Source organism: Anomalospiza imberbis, chromosome 4 (assembly GCF_031753505.1).
Source record: "Anomalospiza imberbis isolate Cuckoo-Finch-1a 21T00152 chromosome 4, ASM3175350v1, whole genome shotgun sequence".
Classification (NCBI taxonomy): domain Eukaryota; kingdom Metazoa; phylum Chordata; class Aves; order Passeriformes; family Viduidae; genus Anomalospiza; species Anomalospiza imberbis.
In genome coordinates this window covers 42,906,973-42,915,075 of record NC_089684.1, presented here as the reverse complement: position 1 = coordinate 42,915,075, position 8,103 = coordinate 42,906,973, and positions in this window count along the sequence as shown.

The window sequence follows — 8,103 nt, the reverse complement described above, 5'->3', positions numbered from 1 at the left end:
ACTGTAGTGTGGTTGAAGTGTTGCTGTTTTTTTCTCCTGGGTGTGTCAGGGGCTGCAGTTTGGGACTGGACCAGAAGGAGAGGGAACCAAAGGGCAGGACATTTGTGTGGGGAGCCACAGCATGCGGGGAGGAGGGGGAAAGCAAAAGCTGAGGATGCTCCCACTCCCTCTATTTCCAGGTGCCCCAAAGGCCACGCCTGCCCCTTGGTGAATCCGCAGTGGGGTGGAAAATCTGGCTGATGACCCCAGTGAGCTGGGCCTGAGGCTTTGCTATATTAGGGCCAACACCTCCTGCAATGTGACCAAGGGCTGTGCTGCTCTTCCTGAGGTGTTGGAAAGGTGTTCCAGGGCATGAGGACTCTTCTGGTCTACTGGCTCTGTGTGCCCATGGTGGCCCTGGTACCGGGATCCCTGCAGTAGAGATGCAAGTGAGCAAGGTAAAGGTGTTACCACGTGTAAAGCCTGTTTTACTCTATGTGACATTTGGTTGGGTTTTTCCGTCTCCTATTAGCAAGTAAACAACATGTTATTTAAAATCACATTATTTGAAATGCCACCCAGGCCCTTCTTCCTTGTTCATGTGTGCAAGACAAGCAGTACAACATGGGTTTCAATGCTGACAGGTGAAGCCTTGGGCTGTTGTGTCACTGTGCAGTTTTACAGCATGGAGTTGTGGCTCTGCAGGGGGCAGTTCCCAAGGGGCCAGGGTGAGTGGGTACACTCCCTTCAACTGTCAAGTCTCAGAGGTGTCACTGCTGAGCATTGCATTACCAAATTCAAGAACCAGTAAAAAAATGAAATATTTTTCTGCTACTTATAGCAGAACCACACTTAATTTGTAGCCTGTTTCCACCACTGTGAAGGCTGGGAGCTGAACAGCTCCTGTTTTTTATGGAAATTATGTTTTAATTTTCACCTGTGTAAACCTTTTTCTGCTTCTGTATGAGATCAGCTCTGAAACTTGTGGCTTCCCCATGCTGCTGCCTTGAGAATGAACCTCTTTCCTGACCCTTCATCCCCCTAGTCCCCACTTCACTGTGAATACCTCAGCTGTGACGTGGCCCTTATTTTTTGGACCCCTCGCATCAGTTGTGTGAATAGCTGGGGATACTGTGATGGCAGTGATGCCTGTCAGGGTCATGGGCATCGAAATTCTGGGGTGCAGCCCCTCCACTGGGGTGAAAGACAGCGAGCGTGGCTGTCTTGGGTTTGGCTGCAGCCAGAAGGGCTGGGTCACATCCCTGTCGCTGGGGTTTAAAGTTGTAGTAATGGCGTGCATGTTTCTGCTGGGCAGGCAGGGCTGGGAGCTCTCCCGTGACCAGCAAGCGGTGCTGCTGCTCAGACAGCGGCGACATTCTGGTGCCGCCTCTGTCACAGGGCTGGGTCACATTCCGGGGGCCAGCGGAGGTGAAGTTCGCGTAGGACAGCTGGTAGGGGTGGGAATGGAGCAGTTTCTTTCGAATTCCTCCAGGAAGAGGAGTGCAGCCCAGCCTGCGAGAAGGACGATAGAGACTTTTCAGGAGTGGGGTGAAACTGCTTCCTGCAAATTTGTCCATGACCCTGTGTCCATCCTCATCCTTGTGGGAATGGTGCTAGGGTGCACAGCAACCTGGCACAGCAGGGCAGGGGACTGCGTGTCCCCGTCCTCCTCACTTCATGCATGGAGAGCAAAACTGGATTGATTTGGGCTTAGTGTGAGCAGGAGGCAAGAGTGCCTTGCAAACAGGGCCGAGGGTATCCGGCTGTGTGTTCCTGGAGACGTGCTGCCACTGCACTCGTGTCCTGGACAGCAACGCCCAAAACCAGCCTCCCGCTGGCTGGCTGCTCCCCAAAAGCCAGGGAGCCCGTGCCAGAGCTGACTGCTGCCTGCCGGTCCTGCCAGGACAGCTTCCCACAGGACCATCCCTCCTGGGTATCGCCCTTCTCTGGGAAAACCTCCTGCTTGGCCGCAGGGAGGGAGCCACTCACATTGGGCCCGTGCAGGGATTTGCCCAGAACCTATCAAGGACATCTGCAAGGTTTTGGGAGAAACTGGTGGTATTGGACTATCCCTATCAAATGCTGTTCATCTGTGTAGGAGCAGGGCCCCCCTGCTTGATATCTGGAAGGGCTTGATGATGGGTAGGACTTCACAGGGTGAGGTTTTGGATGGACAGAGGGAGTGTGACCAAAAGATGTTCTCTGGGAGGACTTAAAGGCATTTTTAGGAGTTTATGTGTTTGATTTTTGTGTCACGGGTCTGTGCACTATGAGCATTGGAGGGGGAAACTCTTGCTCTCTGCTGTTGGGCTGGCAGGACAAGCAGCTGGGAAGGTCAGCCACAGGCTCTGCCATCTCTGGAGATGTTCCTGCCTCCAGTTTCAGGATGATTATGTGATGAAGTTGTCAGATTCATTTTTCCCAATGGGTTAGGCAGGGATAAAAAATGCCCACGTCAATGTATGCTTTTATTATCCACCCACGTGACATTCTTTGTGCATTGGGGGTGGCCTCCAGAGCTGAATGCAGCAATTTACCCAGAAATCAGCATTGGGTTTTAAAGCAGGTATTTTTGGATCCACTTGGGTTTTTGAAAACATGAGTCTGCATAATCTTAAAATAAAGGTTTCTTGTGTTGGGTTTGTTTTTTTTTTGTTTTTTTGTTTTTTTTTTTTTTTTTTTGTCCTTTCTAAGAAGAAAAAATTCTATTTTTACTAAGTAGCTGGTGTGGCTGAAGTGGTGGGAGGCGGCAGTGCTGAGCCTGGCTGTGGCAGCTGAACTCGGGGCAGCCATGGCATATAAGCTGTACTTCTTCAACCCTATTATTTTCCTGGATTTAGTGGGAGGAACACAGAGACCCCTGCACTTGCAGACCACCTCTCCATCCAGCAGTGGCTTTTTTGACGGTGCAGACAAATTTCCTGAGCTTCCCATGGTGACCTGAGCTCCACAGCTGGCTGCAGGGCTTTTCCTTGGCCTGTGTTTTTCTTTAGCAAAATGGGAGTATCTGTGGAAGAAGCAATGATAGAATCACAGAATGGTCTTGGTTGGAAGGGACCTTAAACACCATCTCAATCCAGCCCTCCTGCCATGGGCAAGGACACTAGACCAGGTTTCTCAGAGCCCCATCCAACCTGGTCTTGAACACTTCCAGGGATGGGGCACCTACTATTTCCCTGAGCAACCTGTTCCAGTGCCTCACCACTCTCACAGCAGAGAATTTTTTCCTAGTATTGAATCTAAACCTTCTCTCTCTCAGTTTGAAGTCATCCCCCCCTTGTCTTGTCACTACATGCCATTGTAAGAAACTTCTCTTCCTCTTTCTTGTAGGCTCCCTACGAGGTCTGATGGGATTGTCTCTTCTGTGCCTCCTGTGATGGAATTCTGTTGTGGGAACCAGTTCTCTCCAAGCCCAGGAGAGTTTGATTGCGTTTCTCTGCCCTTTTCAATGAGGAGGAAAAACCTCTGATGGAATCAGTGAGGCCATCAATCTGAACAAAAGAAATATCCCAGACGTGGGAAAACAGCCTGTGACTTCAGTGAAACCCCAAAATGTTACAAACCTTTTGAATGCTTGAAGGAAATTTTTCTTTCAGCTCCCTTTACTGCCATGTACTTTGATGGCAAATAACTTTCCTATCTCTGGCTCAGCCATGTCTTGGGAGTTTTCTGGTCCTCCCAGCACTGCCTCAAGGAGCCAGGCACCACAGGAGGGTACAAGTAAGGTGTGTTAGCATCCACCTGTACTGCATCCCCCCAACTCATGATGGAAACCTTAAAGCTTCAGAGTGAGCAAGTGGATTGCAGTTCAGTTTTTTTCCTGTTTCCTGAAATGCAAAGCTGCAAAGAGCTGTTGTATTTTAGCAGAAGGCATCAGGTTACTGAACACAGGGGCAGAAACTGCACCTGGGGGGCTGAGGCAACACCTGCCTTTTCTGTCCTAGACCTGATGTTGTTTCACCTGCAGAGCAAAAAGTAGTTTCATGACAGTGTGAAAACTTTGCAAAGCCACTTTTTAAAAAATGGAAATGAGTGCCTGAGTGTTGAGGTACTTTTTGCAGAAGGCACCTACTTCTCAATGTATTTAGGCCAGTTTGGATGGGGCTTTGAGCAACCTGGTCTAGTGGGAGGTGTCCCTGCCCATGGCAGGGGTCTGGGACTAGATGAGATTTAAGGTCCCTTTCAATTCAAAGCATTCTGTGATTCTGTGATATGTGGATACATACATCACTCTTCTGCAACTGATGTGTGTGCACAATAACAAATAACCAGTGCAAGAGCAGCAGTTCCTGCCGACACATGCAGCACACTCCGCCTGTGCTGCAAGTGGGGTCTTTTTAATGCCAGACACAGGGGTTTTACCAAGTTAGAGCAGTATGTGCAGTGGCAGGGAGGTAGGCAGCCATCACCAGTGCAGCGCAGAAGTGTGCTTCCATGCCATCCAGATGCCTGAGGGTCCAAGGACACTGATTTAACTTTGTTAGAGAGCTCAGTTCCCGAGCTGGGTGTGCAGGCGGTTGGTTGTTACTTCAGCAATGAACACAGGCTATCTTCCTGCTTGCCTCCTGAAAATACGGCCTTTGGGGGGGGTTTATTTGGCTTTTTCTCCTGAGGATGTGTTTGAGAGCTCTCACATGTGGGTGGAGGCAGAGACAGCTGGGGGGACCAAACCTGATAACTTGCTCTGGCTGATGGGGAGTTTCTTGTTCCTGAAAAAAAGAAAACAAACAAACAAAGAATCAGAGGAGATCCAATATACAGATATTGCTCAAAAACGTGAGGCCCTGGGTGGTGGCGAGTCTGGGATTTGCGATAATGCTGCAACCTAACCTCAGTGATTTGCTGGGTTTGGTTCCCAGAGTTCAGGGTGCTTCAAAGTGCTCACATTACAGAGCTGCTCCTGGCCTGCATTTTGCCAGGAAATAGAATTAATTTCCTTTTTCTGGTTTCTGTTCAGAGAAGAAGGAAAATCATGCAAAACATTCAGTTGCAGAGGGCAAATATATAAAGGTTGTGTACTGATAATGGAGACTGATACAAGGTGCATTTTAGATATTCTTCCCTCACACTTTTATTCTAAAATTGGACGCTGGCAAAAAAATAATGAGCTGTGTGTGTAGCTGATACTGGTTTGCATTTGTGTTTGTGCTCTGAGAGGTTGGAAAGCGAGCCATTCCTTATTCTTATGCTGTTGCTCCCTCTTCTTGCTCATCACTTCTCTCCCCAGCTGGTGACCGTGGAACACACACTCCTGTCCCTGATAGTATGTAGGGAGAGCTGGAAGCCAGGACAAGCTTTGCCTCAGGTGACCCCTATATGGGTTTTGGGGGTGCCCTGGCTGCTGAGCTGCATGGCAGGGGTGCCCCTTTCCCTGGCTGCAGCAGCACCTTTGTCTCTTCCCATCATGCTCAAAGTGTCCTTCTGGTTTTGTTTTCTTGACTTATTTTTGGCCCTGAGGTTTCCTTTCAGAATAGCTGCAGGGCATGGAAATAGGACGGTGTGGCCTCAGCCCTACAGTGTGCCTGGGTAGGGCAGGAGCACTCTGCTCTGCTCATTTACCGCCCTGCAAAAATAATAACTAAATTTGGACTTAGGAGCCATGTCAGCCTGAGCCAGACAGGGACACTCTGACCCTGAGGTCCTCAGGGGCTCAGGCAAGTACACCCAAACTGTACAGGGTGCCCTCGCTGGATGCAAGCTGCCGCACAAAGCTCAGGCCAGCAGCTGGTGCAAACCCCACCTTCCACTAGACCATGTTGGTTAAAACTCCATCCTTTGGAGGCAGATAAGTTGTTCTACGTTTTGTTTCCAGCAAGGTGATATCATTTCATAAAGATTTCAAAGCCTGCAATCACTTTTAATAACAGATTCCTTTCAGACAAGAGGGTGATTCCTCCAAGCCATGCCACCTTGGAGAGATGGAGTTTTTGCAAAAGCATTAAGAGACCAATGCTCCACGCCTGCCATGTGATTATTTTTAAAGTAATTTTAAAAAATAAATTTCAAATGAAAATGATTTGGATGTGCTGGCTGAGTTCCCTGCTGGTCTCCCACCATGGTGCTGGTGAGGTTGCTGCTGCTGGCAGCCTGCCTGGGCAGCACCCACTCCAGGAGCTAAACATAGGTGCTGGCTGCACAAAGCACTTCGGCACACGTTAATTATCCTGGTGCTTTTTAGGGATCTTGGGTGAAATATGTGTTTTTATAGCCAGTTTTCCATATTTTTTTAAGCAGCCTGGAGCAGAAGCCCTTTAATTACATTAAAAATTGCCTCCCACGAGGACTGTCTGTTCCCAAGCCCTGATGAAATTTTAAGCTCAAAGCCAGGCACATGCTCACTGCTTTCCTAGGCCAGGCAGCTTAGGACAGCAGGGGACAATGGGAAGCAGGGCTATCTCTGCTCTGAATGCCCAGCAGGGCAGCCCCTCCAGCTGCTCCAGTCCCATGGAGATGGGGAGGACATGGGAATCCTCACAAATGCTGATCTCTCTCTTTATCAGAGGCTGCTGCGTTGGCACTGAAGAACTGCATGGCTGAGGTTGGTTTTTTTTGGGGTTTTTTTTTTTTTTTGGTTTGGTTTTTGGTTTTTTTGTGTGGGTTTTCCTGGCACAAGGTGTCAGCTGAAAGCCATGGCCAACTCCAGGCCTCCCTTATAATTAGGACTCTTCACAGTGACACAAGGGGCTTTGAAGCCCATGGGGCAGCTGTGCTCTGCAGCCCAGGGGGTTGCATGGCGGGCATGTGGCATGGTCTGCTGCCAGGGGTGCTGGACCCTCGAGGGGCTATTGGGGGACCTCTCCGTCCCCAGAAACAAGTTATGTGCATAGTGTTCCATCAGCAGCTATCAAATCACCATCATGTACCTGTGCAGCCCTGTTCCTGCTGGGCTCCCCTGCATGTAGTTGAGGCTGGTTTTGCCCCTAGTTTTGAGAAGAAACATTCAGGTATTTCATGGCAAAGTGGATTTTTCTGTCTTAAATAACCACAGTTTTATCACTGGCTAAGCTGACCATTACAGATCTGCCTGAAGGCATTTATTTTTCAGCACCTCTCTTCCTTCTCTTCCTTCTCAGGCTGTAGGTCTGAAAGCATCAAGTGGGATTTGCAGCTCTCCTTGCCACTACAGGAAGCAAAGTTGCATTTGGTGAGGAGTAATTCCCTGAACTGCTGCAGCCCAGATGTGCAGGAGCTTAGGGGCCTTTGCTGAGGAGTGCAAGAAAAATCTGGGAAAGAAGGAGCAGAGGTGCACTGGAGAGCTGGGTGGATGAAATTCAAGCAGGAAATGATAAATACAGGTAAAGGAGAAAAGACATCCCTGCGGAGGTGGGTGCAGGGGGCAGCATCCACTTGCTGTATCCTGTCACCAAGGTCCCCAGTGTGATTTGAGTGCACATGTGGATGTGGTTTTTTTCATTTTCCCCCCACTCCCAGGCAGTTATTCTGCTTTGCTGGGGACATACACAGATTTCAGATGAGCAATGCCTGATTTTTGAGAGCAGGGGCCTGGGCTGGCCCCTGTGTGGGTCTGCGTAGTTTGCAGGGCATTAGAAACAAAGCAGACATGCATTTTGTAGCAACACTGTGGCAGAAATGGCTCTCAAAGGGGCACTGGTGACACCTGTATCTGAGTCCCCCTTTCTTTCCCTGCCCTTACCAAGGCCTGTGCAGGCATCCTGGAGAGAGATTTTTTTTTTGTTTTGTTTTTTTTTTTTTTTTTTTTTTTTTTTAGTGTTTTTTTTTTGGTCTAGCAGCTCTGCACAAGTGGCTGTGGGGCTGGGCCTTTGAGGTCGGTCTTTTTGTCTACTTGAAAAAACAGTGACAAAATTTCCCCAAAAGGGAGGTGGACACTCCCCAGGAACAGATTTCCCAATATTTATTTTAATTAAAACCCCAAGTGTTATTATACCTTGGCCTCCCAGCCGCACATCTGAGGCCAGACCCTCAATTAAGTGGCGCAGTGCAAACCTCGCTGGGTTTGGCAGAGGCATGGGGCGCTATGTTTGTGCACCAAATCTGCCAGCGTTGAAGTTTTGGAGGGGTTTTGGTGCATGCTGGAGAGCTGGCGTCACTCCGGACAGGGCGGTGACTGGCTTGGGGGGAGCAAAGCCAGACCTTATATCCCAG